We start from the raw sequence: 20360 nt of genomic DNA on the forward strand, positions 1-20360 counted from the left end.
CAGATTCCCCTGCATCTGCAGTTATTTTGCTTTCAGTTCAAATGATTTAGTTATGTCGGGGTATCATTAATTGCAGTTTCCAACTCCTGCCGCTCTTCACAATTCACCCTCCCCCAGAAAACTAGCACCAACAGCCCCGCCCGTGTCAGCCGGGAGAGGGGGGGGGGGGTGATTTCGGAGATTACCGCGGGTCGGGCAGTATCCACGGACAGAGAGCAAGCTAACATTTCGAGCCCAGATGATTCTTCATCCCGCTCTCCCCATGGATGCTGCCTGATCCGCTGCGAACTCTGGCGTGGGTTGTTTTTCAGTACAGATTCCAGCATCTGCAGCAAATTGCTCCTAAATAATTTCGGGGATTTTCCTTTGTAAGGACTGATTCAGTATATGCTTTAGTTTGATCGAGGATTTTACAGGTGGCGATGGGGAGGGCAGAAATTCGCTTAAACCAGATCTCTGCGGGACTGAAAAACAAGGCTTTATTTTGCAAGTGTCTTGTTGGACGATTAGGATATTTTATATTAAGAAAAAGCTCTTGGCGTTTCTGAGTATCTGAGGCGGTGTACGAAAACATTTAGTTTCTAACTGGTGATGATCTGTAAAGCTGTCTTTTAAAGTGACTGTCAGAACCAGCCGTTTTGTGGCGAGGATTGGTTACAAACAAGGGTCCGGCTTCAGCCGTCGAAGTGATCATGAGGGGGTAGCCAGAATTTATATCATTTTGTTGCATTTGGCTTTGTTCTTTCCAGACTGAATGGGAAAGTAGGGGAGTGGAACATTTCAGGCTAAACTCCCCAAAAAAAGACCAATTCACTGATTATTCTTCAGAAACCTTTAACAATTCCTATTTTTTAAAGGCTCAATTTGCTTTTCACCCGACGTGTCTAAGCTCTTTACAGTTAATGAAGTACTCGCGAGGTGTACTTACTGTCATAGTGTAGTTTAGCTGCTTAAAACTGACAGGCAGTCAATAGCATTGATGCAAAAGTGCAGCGCTCCCTCAGTATTGACCCTTCGACAGTGCAGCGCTCCCTCAGCACTGACACTCCGACAGTGCAACACTCCCTCAGTATTGACCCTCCGATAGTGCGGCACTCCCTCAGCACTGACCCTCCGATAGTGCGGAGCTCCCTCAGTATTGACCCTCCGACAGTGCAGCACACCCTCAGCACTGACCCTCCGACAGTGCAGCACAACGTCAGTACTGACCCTCCGATAGTGCGGCACTCCCTCAGCACTGACCGTCCGACAGTGCGGAGCTCCCTCAGCATTGACCCTCCTCCCGCTGCACTGACCCTCCGACAGTGCAGCACACCCTCAGTACTGACCGTCCGACGGTGCAACATTCCCTCAGCACTGACCCTCCGATAGTGCGGCACTCCCTCAGCACTGACCCTCCGACAGTGCTGAGCTCCCTCAGTAGTGACCCTGACAGTGCAGCACTTCCTCAGTACTGACCCTTTTTGGTTATCAAACTACCTTTGAACATCGCGGTGAGACACATGAGATGGCTGAAAGCTGTTTTGAGGCGCCAATCCCTGTATCATGTCCATTTATTTCGTGCTTAAAATATTGCCGTTTTCCCTGGGTCCATTTGGCTGGTGTAGGGTAACCCTAGATGCTGCTGATAAAAATCGATGCACGATTGGAGGTGTCTTTAAAATTTAGGGCAGATTTGCATCTCGAACCTTTCTGCTTGTCTTACAGAAGATTTTGCTTGATTCGGTTTTTGCAATGTGGCACGGAGGCGGTGCATGCAGACAGGGCACTGAGAGTTTACAGATGTTTATACAGCTGCCATTGTAGTGAGTTTCCTGTAACAGACTGAGGCACTCACCGCTCTGGTTTATTTCTTGCAAAAATGGAAACAAAAACACAAATACAGAAACAAATAAATGTTGATTCACTTTTTATTTATGTTGTGGGGAGGGGGATGACATCTGAGAATACATAAGTACACAGATTAATCTACCGCCATTGTATCACAGTCAGTCGTGATGTCCGCTATTCTCCCTCCCTGGTTGCTGCTTTCTGTAACAAGATCTTCGTTGCAAAATCACTCATTTGTGATTTTGCGTGGGATTCGCTAAATAAAAAGCTGCAACCTTCCATCACTTTCCACAGTCCAGAGCAAACTATCAACACACAATTCGCACAAAATCTTTGGGTCCATACTTGCTGTTCTTTTATATTTGTAGACAAAACATTCAGTCCTGTCCTTCTGCCCGCCAAACCGGTTTTCATTCAGAATCAGCCAACTGGTCCCTGGGCTGTCTAGGCCGAATGACACCTAGCTTAGTAAAAGCAGAATTGTTACAATGTGTAAATAATTTTAATGGATAATGCTAGGTTTGTAAGTAGAACGATCTGTGATCATACTAAAGACATCTGCTAGACAAATGAATTAATGGTTTTGAAATACTACATCATTTTAAGTGTCAAAATGTATTTTGTTCAATATTTCCTGTTTTTTTTTGCTCTCGTTTATTTGAAAAGCGGGTGGCATTTGCCCAAACAGTCAGTGATGAAACAACCAGTTCTGTGCTGGGATTCCTCCTCCAGCTTCTGCCTGTCCTATATTGCCTAGGATCCCCTGTGGAGCCAGCGAATAGCTCCTCCGGGAAACAGTCAATTATTTAATTATACAAGGCTGCATTCATTAAGGGCGCGGGTCTGTTCGGCGGAGTCCGGACAGGAACGCTAGGGTTCAGCATCAGCTCCTGGGCCGACTGTGTGAGCTGAAGCACTGTCTCTGATAACAAAGGGCTTGGGTTTGCCTTGAACTTCCTCCCCACACGCTTGAGGAGCCACCAGGGAGATGAAATCCCCCGGCTATGTTAATACTGTTTCTACCATTCTGCTTCATCCGCGCTTTCTGCAACTCACCCTGTCACATACACAATGCATTCATTTCTTAACTCCAAGTTTTGGTCGTTTTGTCATCCCACTTATATCTGTTACCGGGAATATTCATCAATCTAGTATATATCTCTATATGAGTACACTACCGTATATAACAAGGTATATATGATCGGTCCTTATACACACTATACCATATTTTAACTTTGCTACAGTTGACATTTGTGAAGGGCCCCATTTCCAGTTTCACTATCTGCGCTATATAAATTTGATATCTGGGTGTCAAACATTAATGCGTCGAAGATTTTAAATCTAGATATCGCAATATCACCTTTCTACCAGTGCTAGTGTTTCCCTCTGTCCCTTCACGTTAACACATAAATCCAAGCATTCAATTAAATGACAATAAAATCTAATTCTTAGCATTCGTATTCATTGTCTCAATCGAAACTACGTATATATTTTGTCAGTTCCTATAACGTGAGCTCGGTTATTTGGGGTCTTAATGTACATTTGCTGTTGGAGAGAGCGGGACACTCCACGATGCCAACCATAAGTTTTCTGTTTCAGTAGAAATAGCGCAGCCGCCAGTATTTGTGTGTTTAATTGGAGTTGGTCAGGAGAGTATTCCGCTTCTACCACGGCGACTCTCACAATTTCCCGGTTCTGTATTTTTTTGAAGCTGATACAAGTGAAAGCCATATTTTTTGTTTTGTTTGGAGCTCTGAGAAATGGACTGCTGGTATCCCTAACGATATTGCAAGCTAGCGTTTTTCTTCTTGTTGCAAAACGCTGAGTGGAAACATGACGGGTCAGCGGAGTTTAGCATTAGCTGTCTGGTGAAACACTATGTCACCAATTGGTCTTTCTTGGGTGTGGATCGGGAAAGGCTGGAATTACAGCGGAACAGAAAGAATGAGACACTAACAGTGACAAGCATAGATTACCACACGGTAATAAAACCGAAATGGGTGCAAAGGTTTCCAGATGACCCAATACATGGGTATTCCCACAGAAAATGTACATTTCCTGCAACATAGAAACGGGACTGTCTCTGCCTTTACATTTGGTGGTAGATAAAGCCCTACAAAATACATACGGTCTCAAGGCGCTCATTTTGTCCATGGGCTACTCTTCAAATTAATAACAATCAGATCTGATTTAAAACTAGATTTGATGTGCTTTTCTCATGCACTTCAGGAGGTAGATGTTAATAACTGGAAGTCTGCTAGTTGCAGCCAATGTTTGGTAATGTCTAATAATTGAAGATAGGTAATGGGACATGTAGCAAGAAGTTTGTCGCGGGCGTTGGATGGGGAGAAGGAAGTCAATGTAAATGGACGATGTAGAAGTTTTTTTCTCTCCGAAGGGAAGCAATGACTGAGGGTTGTTGCTACCGTCAGTGCTTCCCACACCCGGGATAATCCACTCCGTACTTATTGTATTACTCCATATGCCTGAAACATTACTGCTGACACAGGGCGACCGTCCCTGTCCTCCTCCCAAGGCACCAACATCCCAGCGAACTGTGTCCCCTCCTGCTTTGCAAGTGTAGTGCCGAATATATCTGGTTTTAAATCTGGTTTGATAAGCAGGGAATATCCACAGCACCGATTCTGTGGTCACTAATCATTTGTGTTTCAGTCGGGTGGTAAAGGGTCATTCCTTTAAGTATTTCGAAAGGGATTTGAATCTAAATATCATATTGCAAGTCTACCTTGCAAACTCGCTTCATGCCTATTTCTTATTATCTAAAGTTACAGATCTAGATCTCAGCTGGTCACCCCCTTGGCTCTTTTCATTTTTACTTTCGGTTTATTTACGTCGTCCCCTTACACAAACACACCAGTCAATACAGACAGTGCTTGTATTCTCCAATGCTCGTTTATAGCGCCTACCTTTTGCTGAGACGAACCCCCATTAACTGCGCTCCTGAGGAAACCACTTACGCGCTCAAACCGCCTCTTCAGCTCCCAGTCGGGAAACTAAACTTCACCATTTTATTTCGGCCGACGCTGAAGGTACCGCCGCCGCCGTTGGTGGTGTTGCCTACAGTAAGTGAAAGAGAGATGCTTTTAACTGTGCGATTGCGGTCGCCTCACTTCAAGTGTGTTCAAACAGTAACAGCCACATTTAGTGATCATTACTGGAGAGGAATGACGGCGTCAATCTAGTTCATTCAGCTCATTCCCTGACAGTTGGCCACAAAAAAAAATGCTTTTAATCACATATTCTGCAAATGATCCTGATTTCTGAATGATCTGAAGGAAATCTGCAGCGATTTCAAGGCTCCCTTGCTCCAGCAGACCTGCCCGTGATTTTTATGGAAAATGAACACATTAATTCTTACAAACGCTACAATGATTTACTGAAATCCGATTCTGATTTTGGGCGCTTGTGTCATCGTGAAATTCCTCTCCCGAACTGTTTTATTTGGCGAGATGAACGTGTGCGAAATAAGCGCGGGTCCTAAAGTGGCCTTTGCTTTTCATTTAGTATTGAATTCCCAACCACTGCTGGTTTAAGGGACTCGCAATCTGTGCTGTGAGGGTGGGGGTATATACGTCGGATCCTGAATCCCCGCTTCCCCGCCTTTCCTCACACAGCCTCCCTGAAGCCGAGTCAACTCTGCCTCGGCGTCCTCCCAGTTCTGCCCGCACCCTTCAGTTGATTAACAAAACGCCCGAACTGCAACTCTATTCTTAATTCCCCAGACGTCGGTGTCAAATCAGCTTTGAGATATATATTTTACATATATAATACATATTATATATATATATATATACCGCTGCGGTCGACCTCTGCCTCCAGTAAATCCGCAGGGGAGGGGGAAGAGAACAGAGAACTCGGGGTTTGAGAAACAGAAAAAATGTCCTGGTGACATTCTCTCAAGTTGCATTGGGCTAAAGGCAATCTAAAGATATCTATCAATGTGTCTGAACCAGAAAGTAGCTCAGCGCTGAGACAGTATAAAACATCAAACTAGTCCCGTATGTATATAGACAGGATATACAGACAGGCGATCGATTTGATGACGGAGATTATAAAAGAACGCATAGACTGTCTGCTCAAAAGCATATTAAAGCTGTTTAATTAGCTTCGACGTCCCCCGCTTTAGACGAAAAAGTCAGAAAAAAATCCTTTTTCCTTTCCAGTTTATGAAGAAAGTCGGTACTTACCTTTTCTCCCCACCAAAAAAAAAGAGCGGGGAACGAGAGGGGCTGGGAGGAAATTAGCTTGATCTGTCTTGCTCGTGTGTTCATGTTGAGATTGAAAAATAAATCTCCACGATGCCCTTGAGAAACGTCTCAGCAAATTCTCCATTGCAACGATTCGCTCAAGCTGAAAAACAACAAGCTAGTAACATTGAAGGAATTTGCTTATACAGTACTGCGTAGCCGGCCTATTGAAAGGAGAGGTCATATTTAATCTGACCAGAACACGTTTGATGGCTACAGACAATAGCAGCAAAGCCCCCCTCCCCACAACATTTTCCTTCTCTCTCCGCCCTTCCCCCTCCCTACCTTTCACTGCCAATAAACAAAAGACCACGATATCTTTGTTGAGACAAATAAGATTTCCCAGATGTATTTATATGTATATATATTAAAGAAAAATCTCTCCTTTTGCTAAGTAGGAATCCGGGAAATCTAAATTCTTCGAATCGGTTAATCTAAAATAAAGGATAGAAATATATGACGGTGCAAATCATGTCCTCGACCCTCCTGATCCCTGCTTTCGGGAGGGAGGATATGGAGACAGCTGAACAGCACTCAGAAACATTCACACAATAACACACAGAGTCTCAAGCAATCGCCTCCCACTCTTAAAGCGGGGACGCACAACTCAATCGGGGAGGCCACTCCGCTACACTTATGATTCCAGCCCCCCCGCCCCCCCCCCCCCCCCCCCCACAAAACACACCAACTCCTTGCGTAAGTTGATGATGTGTCCATTCGCTATTAGATTTGATGTTGGGCTGCCATCTTCCCCCGTTCAGAAATAAATGTTGTGCAACCGAAAATAAACTCATGCTGGTTTCTGGCAAGGCAGGCGGTGGGGGTGGTGAGGGGAGGGGGAGTGGGGTTTATCCCACCGGGCGCTCTGAGATTAAATCTTTACTTCTTGAGCTGTTTTAACGGCAAGTTGTCGGCGGCGTTATTCCCGCACAATGGGGTGGGTGGAGTGGCAGTGGGACTTTAAGCAATTGAACCCTCGGGGCTGAATCGGGAGAGAAGCGTTGTGAGGATCGCAATTGCCCGAAGAGACCGGTCCCAGCGAGTAATTGATGTAAAAACCATGGAGACCTGCAGTGCCCAGGGGCCGGGTAAAATGTAAGGAGACATTCCGAGAAGGGATCACTCACCATGTTTGACGATTAAAAGTCTGAAGAAGAATTTAGGTCTTACTGGTTCCTCTCAGTAACGCGGGGGTTGACAGGACAGCTTTAATAAACCAAGGACAAAGGAAGGCCGCTCCACTCGGGACCTTTCTCCCCACGCCTCACTCAAGTTATGTTGATTTAGCAACAAACCCGTCCGCCAATGATTCCAAACAGCCTTGATAGAACCGATGATCATCATAATTCTACATTACTATGCAACTGGGGGCCTCCAGCCACGGTGAGGGGTAGGGACCTGTGTTTGCAAATCATGTCATTTTTCAGCTTGTAGCGGGGAGGCGGACAATGGAGGATCTGCCGAGTTACCAGCCTCTTGACAGATTGCCGTCTCTATTCGTGTTTGCTTTTCGGTTTTGTAGTGTCGGTTTGATGGAAGCAAGGACACTCGTCAAAGGCAGATATCATTCCACATTGCAGACGAAATAAAAACTCGTTTGGAGCTAGTCTGCTCGCGTTTGAACGAAGCGCGGGGCGAATGGACCACTTGATTCCATTTTTAAAAAAATCCAAACTACCACAGTTACAAAGTAACTGCTTTTAAAAAATATACATCTATATCCCCGTCAGATAGAAATCTGACCCATGTATCATCCATTCACCTCTTTGGCAACACCAGCCCTCGTTTGACAATATTAGGCTCTGAAAGCTAGTGCTTCCAATTAAACCTGTTGGACTATTACCTGGTGTTATGTGATTTTTAACTTCGTACACCCCAGTTTGTCACCTCCAAGTCATATTAAGGCAGAGTCCAGTCAGAGGTTTAATAAGTCACTAGGAAGCAGATCATTTTGTATTTTTTTAGATTCATATTAAACGGGACTGGTCTAGAAGTCAAATTGCAAAAGAGTTTGAAGATTGAAAGAGAGGGAGTGTGTGTGTCTCTGTGTGTGTAAGAATAAGCGCCGCTTGTTGTTTTGTTAGTGGATTTGCGAAGCCGCCCTGCCCCCAGGAGTTGGGGGGGGGGGGGGGGGGGGGTGGAGGTGGGGACAGGCGACACCATTGATTGGGGTGTAGCGGTACTCCAGAGCCGGCTGGGAGTGACACTGAAGGCTCCCGGGGGGAGGGAGAGGCAGCAGACCCTCACCCAGCTCCATTACTACCGCAGATCGCACTGCTCTGAGATCCAGAGCTTTGTGTAGGGAAAGCCAAACCAAAAACAGGAGAGGGGAATTTTTCAAACAAGAAAAAAAAAGCCCTCATCGAGTTATTACTTTTAAACCGCGGTTGCGTTTTGCTGTTAGACTTTCCCTCTTATCTGTTTATGTGCGCCTCGAATTTACAGCGCTCGCGTCCCCGTAAGTAACTCGCTGTGTGTTTTACGGTGCTATTTGCTATGTTTCGGAAGCCTGCAGAGAATTGCAACCAGATAGCTGATAGTGTACAGACTCCACTCGGCTCGGCTGATCATTGCGGCAGCCTTTATAAACTCGGCTCAAGACTTTCCAGTTCACGGGAAACAAAGAGGCTTCTCTTAAAGAGGGAGAGAAAAAAAAACAAGAAAGCGTTATTTGTGTCTGTCGAAAATATTGCGTGTAAATCTCCCTCACGCGAAACTTACACGCGTTGTGCAAGCGTTCCCAGTCCATTGCAAGTCCCTTTTTTTTAAAGGAAAGAAAACTCTTGGCACAGATCGCTTTCTTCGACGTGAGAGTTGGTCTGCCTATTTCTAACAGTTATGCTTCGCCCTCCCCTCCCCCTGGCTAGCTTTTGCTGCGTTTGGAGCTGAGCCAATGATCACTGAAGCTTGGCTGAGCGTTGGGAAAGTCGGACAGTTTTGAGACGGATGGGTGGGGAGGGGTGGGGGGGCGAGGTGAAGCATGTATTTTGCAGGTCGATGCTGACCTAGATCCCCGCGATCTGTAATAAAGATTGACACGGCCGAGTTGGGGGTGAGCTATAATCTTGGGTAGTGCTCCCTCAGAAAAGTAGTGTATCTGCGCCTTACAGTGTCTCTGCCCAGCTCGGGGTTTAACCCTCTCCCCACGGCACGATGAAGTCTGAATGCAGGGAGCAGGAACTAGCGAGGCAAAAGCTTAGTTGATTTTCAAAATACAGTAAAGTGGATAATGACGCTTTATTTCCTTCAAATGCTTTTGCAGTCACTATCCTCTTATGACCAGGGCTTTGCGAATGCACAATCGCCACGCTATGTGTGTCTGCTCTTTATCTGCATTTACAGGGAAAGAGAGATTTGTTTCCCAAATGTAGGCTGTCAAATTTCAGGTCAGTTTGACAAATTTAAATCGGCCAATCTTCATGGTCGATCCCTCTGCTATTAGAATGCTGAGAACTCAAGTTAAAACAGCAGAAAGTTAAAGGCTTTGGTCAGGTCACTTGGAGCAAAGCGGAGCCGGGCACAATGTGCTTATTAAGAGTTCGGCATTAACCTATCAAAGATAGTTGGAATGAATAGAAAGCACATTCGCGTAGAACAGCATTAATATACTCAATGCTTAATTGTTCAGGTCTAAACTACTGGAAATCGGTCAGGAATTCTACCAGTTGACTTTTTAAAAATTAAATAAAGAATCAAGTTGACGAAACTTACTGGAAGTTTGTGTTAGACGTTTCTACCCGTCCCCTCAGAGCTCAGGGAAACAAGTGGTGTACGCACGGCCCCATTTTCTGATCACTCACACAGCCCTCCTTCCCCTTTACTCTTGTCAAATATTCTCCAAGGAGGTTCAAATGGAAAACTCGGCCACTTGCGTCCTTTGCCTCTGTCCTTCTGTAATATGGGTCACTGGGTTTGATTCGCGCTGTGGGACAGTCTAAAAGAAATGTTCTGAACGCGGAGTTGAAGGATACGCAGGCGATCTAGATCTTTACCAAGTCCCAGAACGCTTTAAAAATCAATTTTCTATCTGTCTGACGACTTCATAATCATTAAATTATTCAAAATGCACCTTTTTTCTCACCAGAATTTGGCATGATTAAAGCATTAAGCAGAAACTCTGCATTCATTCTGTCCAATATCAAATTGCGTCCTAACTACTGTCAGTTTTTCCATTATAGTGGAACACTGCTACCGTCTAATCAGTATTAGTCTGTACTTGTTGTATGATCAGTATTAGCATTTTCATACTATACAGTCAGACTCTGATCATCGTCGACCACCAGACATCTTTAAATCCTATTATATCAGAGGTAGTTCTAATAAGGTCCCCAGTCTCGACTAATTATGGAAAGCCTCAATTCTAGCGTCGGTGTTAGAGTAGGAAAATTCTGTTTATTTCCACTTTCTGTTGATGAGCAGAGAGAGTTTTATGACGACACTGTAGGATTGATATTCCAAAACAAAGGCCGTTGCAAACGATGCACAGTGGTATTTAACGGTTTGCCCTGAAATCTGAAGTCACCAGGTTGCAGGTCAAGACTAATCCCTTTTTTGTGCATATTTTTGCATTAAGTTATTCAGATGAAAGTAGTGTACTGAAATATTAAGCCGATTTACCTTCGAACTTATGCGTCGAAATCAGATTAGATGTTTCATATAAGCATTAACGGCATCAATTTCTATTATTTACATAGCAACTGTCAACTCAATTCTTATTTTACTAGGAGTGCTATAGACTTTATGCCCTCCAATTTAGGGTAGAGGCTAAATGTATCAGCATCTTCCATAGAAAGTGTTTATTTTGTCTTCCGCCTCCCTCCGTCTGATTGCTTTTGCTGTCTAAATAAATTAGTTATCGACTTGACAAAAAAAATCTGAATGTAGAAAATAGAAGATATTATGGTCAAAATTGCAACGTGTTACTTAGAGGAGATTTAATAAATGGAATAATGGGAAAACAGCGACTGGGCGACAATATGTAGAGCTAATCTAACAATGACAGGCAGCAATGCTGGCCTCTTTTTGCAAAATATCTGGAGCTGAATGTACAGACCTTCTCTAATATTAAAAAAAAGATATATTGACTCCCGAATGTGTATTTTTTTCTTGCCCTGAATATTTGTTCAGCTGCAAACCAGTTCAAATAGTAATTACACATGCTCAGTAAAATAAGTCAGGAATCTATATTTACTGGAACTACGTGGTATCCTTTTCTTTAAATCGAGGGGAAAATATGCAACCATTTAAAACAAAATCAAAAGATGAGTTAATTACTCAAACCCACAAGAAACAAAAATATACGCGTTCCACATACTTGCGTGGTGACTTGAATTCTCTACACATTCAATTTTCCTTTTATGGGATTAATTTAAATATAGATCGATTTCCGTGACATCAAAAGAGCTAGGATCACCTCGGGTCATAGATGTCAGTGCCACACTGGCCTTGACTATGTGTGGATATTAAGTACAATTAAATGGATCACCAGGTAACCGGGCTTAATGTAGGTAAATTGTAGTGGCGCTGGAGGGGTCGAGGAATAAGTACAGCATTGTAATGTTTGCTTGAGCCAATGTCATCGTGTCGTAAATACTGGCCACATTTGTCTGCAAAGTGAGTTGTGGGCTATATATTAAGAATCACACTCTCCCCTTTATATATTGTATACATCAAAGAATGGCATACTGCATGTTCGAGTGTCCTTCTGCAGACATCCAGCAGGACTGGGGTGGGGGGAGGGGGCGGGGGGAGACATACCAGGCATAGATGTACTTCAGGAAACGCTACTCGGTTTCGAACAAAAATGCTGAACTGGTTCTCCCGGAAAGCCGCGATTTTTTGAAAAACTAGATATAAAAAGAGGCGCCAGTTGGTGATTTGGAGGCTGGACAAAGCGATTCCTAATACGAATAAAGCGAGCAAATAAAACAGATAATGGTGGTTAAAACCACCTCTCCTGCTTCTGTGCCGTATGGCCGAACGTGCTCTCTTGCCTTATTCTCATTTTTTAAAACATTTACCATGCCGTTCAATTAATCTCTGTCTTCCCGCTCCCTTTTAATTCTCCCACTCGGTGAAATCCCCAGAGCTGCTTGAAGCTGTCCCCTGTCTCGTCATTTCTCTCTCTCTCTCTCTCTGGCTCGCTCTCTCCCTCCTTCCATTCTCTCCTCACACCGTTTTGACTAACCCGGCATGATTCATTCTCAGGGACAGCTGATATCGGGCAGTCATTACTAAACAGATGAGGCACAGTTTTTTTTTACCAGCATGCAAAGTTCCTTTTATTCCCGATAATAAATCATAGGCTTAGAGACAGACAGCGTGGAGAAAATAAATACTCTAGAAAATGGGTTTGCCTTTTTTTTTGTCACCTTGAAACTTTACCACTCCGTTTCAAACTCCTATCATTGGCCTTGGATCACAATTTTGTTTAAGGTTTTTTTTTGGGGGAGTGCATTGATTTTAAGCAAAGATTTTCTGCTAAAGTTGTTCTTCAGCGGCCTGTCATTAGCTGTTTAATATAAACTGCCTGAGTCGGTTCTTCTCTTTATTCTATGAGGCCATTCCTTCCTCTGCTTGGCTTCAAGTCTGTGGGTGAGTCTGGAGTTTAAGCAAGGTACCCTGACGCCTTGGGGAGTACTTTGTGGCAGCTGTCATTGCCAAACGAGACTGAGTTGCGCCCATTTGCCGCCAACGAGGGACTCTTGTTAATTTCAGCAGTTTCTCTCAGGGAACCGGTAGGTAGCAACCCCCCCCCCCCCCCCAAAGAAACGGAGCAATGTTCTGTCAGCCCCATAGCTGGTGCGGTAAGGTGCACAAAAACACACAAACACCAAGTCTGAATGAAATGATCACAGGGACTCGAATCCACAAAGGGTCAATCTGCTGTTTGTTATATTTCGAGGTGGAACTCTGGGGAGTTTTACAGTAACAAGGACACAAAGAGTTTTTTTTTCAAATCTAAAGGGAGGCATCGCAGAGATCCTGTGGCTCTAAATGCAAAATGCTTACAGTGGGTGAATGAGGATTTCCCCAGCATGTTCTAACAAGCCCTATAACTCAAGTCAGGATTTGCACTCGGGGCAGGCACTGTAAAAAGCTGGTGTTGTCCAGCACTCGCTGTCAATTAACAATGATAGGAAGCCGGGGGATTCTGAGGGAGCTTGCTGGCTTTCCCATTTCAGAGGCAGGCTCGCGTTTCCCATGATGGAGCGTAGCATGTGGCGCGAAATCTGCTTTTAGCCAGATCCCCTGGTCGCCTTGATGAGGGTACACACTGCAGACCCCTGGGCGCTTGTGTTCAACATTAGAGAGCCCACACCCGCCCCCACCCCGTCCCCTTCCCGAATCACCTCAACTTTTTTTGTTTTTTTAAAAAAAGATTGTTTCTGAATCAGTCGTTCCCCGGCAGTCGGAGAGTGATGCTGGTCTGAGTCCAAGTTGATTTATGATCCTGGAGTAGAGAGAGAGGGGGGTGGGGTGGGGAGGGGGGAAAGGTGCACTCGGTATACGACAGCTGCTTCGTCGCTATTTCAACTCAGTGAATGCAGAGGAAGCAAAGTCAACGTGTAGGCGAGAGGTGGAGGCTTCGGACCCCAGCACCGGTAACTTACAACATCCTGATCTCACTCTTTTAGACTATCATTACAGAATGTGTTGGGGCTGTGTTTCATTGTATGGTGGGGCATATGATGGAATTGACTTACTTATCTCACGGTGGGGGGGTTGTTGGGTTGAGCTGTGTCCGCGATAGACGGCCAGGATTGCTGCAACCAGTCTAGCAATAATGCATTAGCGGGCCCTGGGAGTCATGAGGGTTGAGTCTGGAGAAGCCTGTTGCTTATATCCCAGGCTTCCTCTCTGACTATTGCCGCAGCCCGTTTCTTTGCGTTCGAATGTGTTACTGAGGCATTCAAATATTTAACCCTCCTTCCCTCTCCACCCCCACCCCCCTCGGAGAGATTGGGGTGGGGGATGGGGGGGGGGGGCGCTAGGGTGGAATTTCGCCTTGATCTCCATTCGCTCTCAGCTTGTCTTTCTTACGAAATGAAATGTGGACGCTAAACTGTTCCTGTGTTTCTATGGACATTGAATTCTGTAAAGGGCTTCAGTCAGTCTCGGGAAATGTCATTCAAAGTTGGAGGAGAAGGGAAAATTTCGTGAGAGCTGTACCACGCGGAGAAACTAACGATATATTGGCACTGTTTGGGGTTAAATGGGACACACAGTTCAAGTTATTGGCAATCACAGTCCGACAGCTCTGGTAACGTGCTGTACAGCAAATGGGACAGTTGGTATAATTTGTGCTGAGGGTGTTTTAAGAAACTTTGTATAAACTCAGACTTGTATAAACGCGTTTGTGAAAATACAGGGGCAATGTGTTTCGACAGTCAGTTTAAGAAATTATTATTTTTTGGTCACATTGCTGGCTTGGAAAACCCATGGGCTAGTTTCTTACCATGGCCAGTGAATCTTCAAAACATGAGTGCGGACTTGCAGTGAATCACATACTGATCCCGGGCTGTTGCCCAGTTTAATCTCATTGCGGAAATGAACGTTTCATCCCGAAATGCCTGCTCCCGAATCCTCGTTTTGCTTTATTCTCCTGATTCCGCCTCCCCCCTTTTTTTTCGCACAAGAGAAAGGTTCTGCAAATCCGGATTTAAAGTGGAATTATGCAAATAATTGTCTGTTTTATGCCAAAGACAACTCGTTGCACAAACATAGAAAGTGGCCTACATGTAGCTATCAGCGAGGCATTTTTTAAACGGAAGGACTGGCTAAGTATTCGCTCGCCCCTGACTTTCACGTCAGTGGTTCTCAGGCAACACAGGGATATAAAGCAGCATGCATTTTTCTGGTTTATTGTTTATCTGACTTCACTAGCATGGCTCAAAACACGAAGGTAATCCAACAAAGCACATTAGCAGCCTCGACTCTATGCTTTTTTTTGGAAATGACTGATGAATTCGGTCTTCCCAGTGCTACCATAAGGTAGAGGAGACACTGCTCTTTATTCCCAGAATTGTGGTGCTATTGACTAAAGATCAATGCTACTGTAATCCCATTGTTGATGCCTGCGGCCCCTTTACAAAACTAAACCAAATTTGGTCAGAAATTCCGTGGAGACACCATTACAACCGCGGACCTTTTTTGAGGTCTACCTGTCTTTATAATGAATGCATTATGTCATTGTAACCAGAGAGGAATGTTCCCCATGTTGACATTTCCCTTCCAATATAGTTCACCATCTTTTTATTAAACGGTTGAAAATGGAAAATAAATTCTCATTGCATGACCAACCTTGCAAGGAAGATCCTTAATGCAATTCTGTTTTATTTTAAAGGTACTATGAGATAAGAAGAGCATATGTCAGCAAAGTTCTCCCTATTAAGTGTTTCTGACTTGCCAAGCGCAATTTTTGTTTGAAATAAACAACACAGAGCATACTGGAGAAACTCAGCAGGTCTGGCAGCATCTGTGGAGAGAGAGAGAGAGAAACAGAGTAAATGTTTGGAGTCCCGTTCAACCTCTTCAGTTCTGGTTCTGAAACACTTATATCAGACTGGAAACATGAACTCTCTCTCTCCGCAGATGCTGCCAGATCTGCTGAGTTTCTCCAGCATTCGCTGTGTTTATTTCAGATTTCCAGCAATCCGCAGTGTTTTGTGTTTGATTCTCTGTAGCTTCATTATAGAAAAAAAAGTGTTCTGTTCAGAGCTTCTTTCGGGAGAAGAGGGGATCTGCTACTATGACGAGGACAACCTGTTAGATGGGGAAGTCTGCCACTTTTACTGTGATCAGGGGAGACGCTATCTTGTTGCCCATGCTGAATCAGAACAGACAGAATACGGCAGGGGGGACACAGCCTCGTGTATCTTGTGCAGTTTCAAAGAGCCAAGTCCCGGAAAACTTAGTGGGGAATGTTAGCGCAGATTTCTGTGAACAGAGAAGCGGGTTAAGGTGTAGTCGTCTGCGCCTGGTGTGTAGCCCAGAGCTGTAACCGGCTTGAGTCGGGGAAAGTTTGTTGAGTCTGCCTTGCTCAGCCTGGTCACCTCTTCCGAGGTTACAGGTAAACGCCTACACCGAGAGAATTATGTCAACGGTTGATTGTTGACCGCTGGTTGATTTCATTAACCCCGAGGTTACTGATTTAAAACAAACCAGGACGGCAGAAAACACGCCTCGTTTTGTCAATCCCCTCCCCGAGTAATTAAATGTGAAAAGCTATACAGTATACAATAGCATCCATATTTGCAGATACCAAAACCAGTTCTCTCCGGTCGCTGAGCAGACATAGGAGATTTTGGGGGGGGGAATCTCCCCGACTGGGCATAAGCATATTTACAAGCTCCCTCAGCAAGTTGGCCAAAAGTGCAAAAACAGACTGGACTGTTCTGCCAGTCCCTGGCTACCACATTGCAAGTAATGCGGAGCTTGGTGATGAATGGGCCACGACATTAATTCGCGTCGGGTTAGATTTATCTTAGCAACCAAACACGCACGTTCTATTTATAATTCGTGTTTTTTTTTATTTAGTCGCCCGCGTTTCTCTCCCCCCACCCCCAAAAAAAATGCTGAAAGACGCAAGGAGGCGGTCAGTGTGTTAATTCAGATCGATTGTATAGGACCCAGACGGTGATAAATAGATGACTTAAAAAGAAACAGCAACGCCCTGATATAATTTACTGTGGTCAGCCCAGTGAGATTTATTGTCACAGGCGCAGCTCCGATCGCGGGCTTTGTGATGAACTGTTTGCATTGCAAATATCCGGGAAAATTAACTGATGGAAATCAATGAGCGGGCGCACACAAAGAGAAAACATTACGTTTACCTCAGCCAATATTAACGGTGCAGAGCAGTCATTATCAACTGCATCCCAAGGTTCCTGAATGTATGTCCACAGAGATTCTACCCTCTTGCCCAGCTCTCTCTCTCACACACACACATACAGATAGGTAGACAGACACACACACTCTCATATACACACACACGTGCAGATACACTCACATACACACGGACACATATTCACATACACACACACTGACACACACAGTGTCACATACACAGGCACACATGCAGACAGACACACTCTCACATACACAGACACACACAATTGCAGTGCATCTTGGTGCAAAGTTCATATGGATTCTGCTTCTGAACGACCGCCATCCCAACAATTAAAGCAAACGGCTGCATTTTGCAAGCAATACTGGGTACTACACTGGCAGTGTGTGCCGACTGCCGATCCCTATACTAACCCGTTCCTTTGACAGACCTGGCCAACTCTGTAGTCGCTGAAGATTACAATGAGAGACATTAGCAAACGCTATGCTGATTGACACATGGGGGACCTTTTGTTGAACACTAAGGACGGTGAGCTTCTTTGAAATACCCTTTGATCTTTGAAAATCTAACCACATCCATTTTCAGGCTGAAATACGGAGTGTGTTGCAGGAACAGATTGCACTCACTGTATCAACCCCCCCCCCCCCCCCCCCCCGTTCTCCCCCGGGTGACACGGCTTATTTTTTTAGGAGCTGATTAAATGAATGACTCCGATTCAGATTCTAGGGAGACGATTGAATGAAATGACTGGACAAAAAAACTGCACTGCAGTTGTGAACTTGTCCTTCAGAACCACCGCATTTTCTGCGAATTATTGACGTTTTGAGCAGCGAAAAAAAAACCGCGAGGGAGGTTTCGTGAGGCAATCTTTTTGAACAAACCAAGTGTCTTCGGTGCAAGAAAACTACAAGGCAGGTCCCCCCCGGCAAACTGCTGCAAAAATTCAACTCGACATTCCTATCATCCGCTCCCCCCCCCATGAAAACATAGGACAAGGTAATAAACAGACTGACTCCAGTCAAATGTTATCCATGATTCTTTATGTCCTAATTCACCTTGTAGCCATTCCCTTTGGACAATATATTGAGAGTTATCGGTTATTTGCACATGGCTTTATTTCACCCCCAAATCACACGCCCATAAGACCTTCACATTAGATTGCAAGTCCATATTACCTCTTCTGAACATTTGCCCTGTCTCACTGGCAAGGACTCCAGTAAAGTTTAAAAATCACTTTTTTTTTAACGGAGGAGGGAGGGAGTGGAGCAGTAGTGTTTCGCGCCGTGATTAAAGTGTTATCTACTTTGTGACCGGCTGCAATGCTGGTTTTTACATCGACGTTTTGATGTGAATTGGGAGGTGGGGTGAGAATCAGTCCAATTATTATGGGACGACACCGGGGAAACTGCCACACTGCCAACTCAAAGGGACCCCCAGTCAACACTGCTGCTTTTAATACCCACTTTGTCCGTGAGAATCTTACTGATAGTAAGCCGACTGGCAGTTACACACAAATAGTCAGGGCTTCGAGTGACAGGGTAAAATCAACCCCCCCCCCCCCACCACCACCACAGGAACAATGGAGGCTTCAGCTTTTCATAGTGGGAAGCAGACCGTGCCGTCCAGGGAGACCCAGTAAAGGCCTTCAGGAAGGAGGAAGCCGGCTGGGTCTGGTCGCTTCCCTCGCCCTGGAGCTGACACACCTTTTGGAACCGCACTTTGTAGGGACCGGGGGTGGGGGGTGGGGGTGAAGGGGAAAGAGAGCCCCTTTCCTATGTAACTGCTGACCCCTTCACTCGCTTCCTCCCACGCTTCAAAACATAATCTGAAAATATACAAAATCCCCTCAAACGTTTATCGAACGGCGTTAATCTCCTAAAAAAAAGTCTCCCCCCCCCCCCGAGTAAATCATCAAATTTTGACTTTGGGCGCAGCCTGTTTTCCAGCACTTTCTATCCTCTCAACTTTATGTTGTGCGGAATCATTGCCAAGCAACGATTTGAATTTACATGCTGGGCGTGTTTTTTTTTCTTGGGGGGGGGGGGGGGGCACACACACACACAAAGTCTATATATAAAAGTGAAAGCTATTTGTGGTATGCGACACGTAGGGAAAAGGAATGTATTGTGTAAACTAGGGGGGTGGGGGAAAAAAGTCCACGAGTTGGGATTTTTCCACATCCATTCCCCACCCCCCACACTCACAAAGATGTGAGGCGATTGTAAACTCCAGCTCCCTGCCACGTGTGGTTAATATCAGTCAGGGAATGCATTTGGTGGCGAACTGTAACTCGCTGGTAAATGCTACACGGACACGGCGTTTTGCAAATAGTATATTTTTAAAAACGAAAATAGCCTTTAACTCAAGGGCGAACTCCAAACTAAATGGCTGCCTGATAAACACACGGGACAATAAATATAGTGAAGTAACCTTGCAGTTTGCCCTTCATTCCTCAACATGGCTCCCAGATCAATGACCAAATAATCTCACTGTATTAAATCAGACGGCTCCAGTACTCCTTGCTAGCTGCACACAGGACACACTGAAGTTTCCAAATAATACATTCCCAACCGAATTTCTCGTCGACTGAAAGCAATCGCTGTCCTCAAAGACACATGCACGTTACTAACCAGGCGATTTATGATTGTACATACCTAATCAGATTACAGCTTCGGTTGCATCCGAGTGTTTAAAACAATGAGTCACACAGACTGTGGAAAAAAAACAGGAAAAAGAGGGTGGGGTGGTGGTGGGGGAAGAGAGAGAAATCACACGGCGTGCTAAACGTAACCAATTGCTTTTAGTATCCTTGGTACACGCACACAGACACACACACACACAGAAACTGCATTTAATTACAAGCAGTTTTCTAGTATTTAAAACAAACAATAGCAACTTTTCTCTCCCTATTAGGAGAGGGGAAGGGAGGGGGAAATAATTTGGAAAGAAGCTGTCACTCAATCCTGTTGCATTGATCATTCACAATCTTCTGCTGCCGCCAGTCACCCCGCATTAATTATCCCTCCCTGCCCCCTAATCTCTCTCTCTCTCTCCCTATGTTGTTCCCCCTCTCGCTTCTATCTCGGTCCTGTCGCCAATTTGAGACAAACACAATGTTGACAAGGCGTCCAGAAGTTGTTTTTCTCTCTCTCTCTGGCGAGGCGCGATCGTGCCTGGGAGATATTCAGATAAGCTCCTTACACACACACACACATTCAGTCGGCGATTCCCCTGGCGCTGGGGGAGCTCATTACTATTTTAGTCCCTCTCCTAGTGTTGGGGAACGGGAGCAACTTGAAACCGCTCGAGGAAGGCGGGGTGGGGGTGGGGTGGGGCTGGTAGTGAGCATGGAACAACACACACGGCCCAGGCATTGTGGATGGGGGGAGCTTGAAACCTCTCGCCAGCTTCTG

At 45.1% G+C, this 20360-nt stretch overlaps 1 long non-coding RNA gene across 7 annotated transcripts; it reads right to left on the reverse strand.

Annotated features, from left to right (window-relative positions):
* Positions 1-1892: 1892 nt before the first annotated feature.
* Positions 1893-19869, reverse strand: LOC122560540. Of its 7 annotated transcripts, XR_006314768.1 has the most exons (5): positions 19602-19616; positions 9810-10032; positions 6039-6201; positions 4758-4908; positions 1893-2294 (listed from the first exon to the last, which is right to left on the reverse strand). It is a non-coding gene; the product is annotated as an uncharacterized LOC122560540 (long non-coding RNA). The 7 variants fall into 7 exon arrangements; XR_006314767.1 differs by lacking the exon at positions 9810-10032 and having other exon boundaries at positions 19602-19869; XR_006314766.1 differs by lacking the exon at positions 19602-19616 and having other exon boundaries at positions 9810-10579.
* Between the last annotated feature and the right edge of the window lie 491 nt (positions 19870-20360).

Source organism: Chiloscyllium plagiosum, chromosome 21 (assembly GCF_004010195.1).
Source record: "Chiloscyllium plagiosum isolate BGI_BamShark_2017 chromosome 21, ASM401019v2, whole genome shotgun sequence".
Taxonomy (NCBI): Eukaryota; Metazoa; Chordata; class Chondrichthyes; order Orectolobiformes; family Hemiscylliidae; genus Chiloscyllium; species Chiloscyllium plagiosum.